At 36.2% G+C, this 2,500-nt stretch overlaps 1 protein-coding gene across 2 annotated transcripts in view; it reads left to right on the top strand.

The window, feature by feature from the left end:
• The window catches only part of LOC137650260 (paramyosin, long form-like), a 164,847-nt gene that overhangs the window by 31,957 nt on the left and 130,390 nt on the right, over positions 1 to 2,500 (top strand). The window lies entirely within an intron of this gene.

The following is a 2,500-nucleotide window of genomic DNA, read 5'->3' as shown; positions in this document are numbered from 1 at the left end:
CACTTCCATCCTTTATGCTGTAGTTAAAAGCACCACTACCAATTTCTTGATAATATTAAAGAGAGAGAGAGAGAGAGAGAGAGAGAGAGAGAGAGAGAGAGAGAGAGAGAGAGAGAGAGAGAGAGAGAGAGTTATAAACTTTTCGCGCATAGAATAAAAATTATTACGTACTTAAGCCGAAGACTGATATGTAAGATGATTTTATGTTATAGTCGAGATCGTATCTGTAACGTATTTGAGAGGAATAAATGTCTTCATGAATCAAATAAATGTTGATCTTATGTGACGTAAAAGTGTAAGAAACCATGAATTAGTTGACATTACATATCATTAGAATATTAGAGATGGAAAGAAATGGGAAGAGAAATGCTGAAGAATTAGTAGTAAGAATTAGTAGAAATCGAATATATATGATACAGAAGGAAAAACGAATGCACATGGACGAGAGAGAGAGAGAGAGAGAGAGAGAGAGAGAGAGAGAGAGAGAGAGAGAGAGAGAGAGAGAGAGAGAGAGAGAGTTGGCTGACCGACAAACACTTCATAGAGAATACTTTATATGATTGCAGTAGTTTTCTGTGTCAAAATTATAAAAATGCCTGAGGCGTGATAATAATAAAAAGACATCTTAAAGAAAATAGAGCGGAACTGAAAGCCTCTATACTCCCATATCTATCCCTCACCTGCCTTGCTGACCACGTTCAAGAAGACGAAAGAACAAAAAGAAAACGGGAACTCACTTATCAATTTGTTTATTTCCGTATCGCAAACAACGAATTTTGGATGTTAACACCGGCGACCACAAACAGCAGCAGAGACGTCATCAAAAACAACAACAAAGAACAACGACAACAGCGATGTCGGAGTTCGGATGTGGGTCTATTATTCCCGATGGCTGAGTCATTAGAAAGAATGCTGTCTCTTACCAAGCGAGAAACTGAGTCATTGTTATATAGTTGGCGCCGATTTTTATTTTGCGATTTTTATTTGGCATTGATGTTTTCTTTGGTCAACCGTAGAAAATTTGCTTGATATTTCCATGCAGAATTTATATACCTCGATTTTTTTTTTTTTTTTTTTTTTTTTTTGCATTTGCATTTCATATTTGTTGCACCTGTAGTTTTTTATTTATATTTCCATACAGAATTGATATACTCTGATTTTTGTTTTATTAGTATATTTGTAGGACCTGTAATTTAGTGCTTATTCGATTGTCATTATATAAAGTCTGTTCCTTCGATTAATATTATTTATGCATTGAATTAATTTCATTTTATTCTGAAGCATTTGAAATTAGATGTATAAAAGAATTACTTAAATCACTGTTTATTGCAAAGATTATAAAGACAACAACAAAAAGAACCAAACAGCAAACAAATTGTAGTACATAAAGCTGAAATGACACGTGATGAAAAAAATACACGAAAGTGATTGTTAATTACATTACGTCATCTCTATCCCTTACGTGGATTTATTCTATTCCTTCCTAAAATTAAAACTTTCCTCTGCATCAGGCTTAAACAAATTTCTATCCATGTCCATTCAAATGTAAATTTACTTTATTTGATATACATATTTCAAACATTCACTTCAGTGCACACTTTCGTAGAGGCCGCATGACCCAGTGTGGTCATGTAAGAACAACTAGGTATGCCCTATTACTTGCATCTGTATACTATGCTACCCCATTTACTTAAATATAACCCTTCTATCATACTTCTTACTCTCTTTAAACAGTCTTTCAAGCATTGATTCCCTTATCACTGTAAGTATAACTAATTGTTTAATACTGTCAAATTTATTATCCATGAAAGGTTTCGAAATTATTCAATAAAGAAATTTTCAACATATTACTTATAATCTGAATCTCACGCTGTTTTTATTGCAGTCAAATTCCTCTAACTGATAGCGAAAAGATCTGATATCATTTTGCCACTGTTTTGGAAACTTATTATTCATCTGTTTCACTGTCAAGAGACTTGAAGTCTACGTCAGCTGACAATACCAACGATGCGACTTCACAGTTCGAAGACTTTTATTTACCAACTCTTCTATGGTCTTTATGATGATTACGCATTTAGCACCGTGGTGCTAAATGTCATCTAAAGACGCGACATAGAGATAACGAAGGAAGACGCACGGTCCCTGTCAACATCCAGAAGCTGTTGGAGAAGAGCAAAACGAACTATGGAATGCGAAAGCGTCCTCTAGGGATGGCCACCTCCAAAAAGCGATTTCCATTAGCATCACAAGGAACAGTTGCAACGTCAGGTCGGTTCGAGGGGCATTTCAATACCAAAAGCCGCAGGAAGAGACTTTCGGACAAGAGAAAGACCATTTCCGCTCGTGAGATGTCGTCAACAGTCGGCCACTCTCGGCTGTCTTGGCTATAAATGGTGTAGGTGGGCAACCAACGCTTTCTTTAGTAACTTGAGCTAACGGACACAGTGGTGGGCCGACAGCGACATCTTGGGGGGGGAATTTAAGGCATGAAGAAGTATCT

The sequence above is a fragment of the Palaemon carinicauda genome, chromosome 11 (assembly GCF_036898095.1).
Source record: "Palaemon carinicauda isolate YSFRI2023 chromosome 11, ASM3689809v2, whole genome shotgun sequence".
Taxonomy (NCBI): Eukaryota; Metazoa; Arthropoda; class Malacostraca; order Decapoda; family Palaemonidae; genus Palaemon; species Palaemon carinicauda.
The sequence above is the reverse complement of the archived record's forward strand: the minus strand, read 5'-3'. Positions and strand labels throughout refer to the sequence as shown.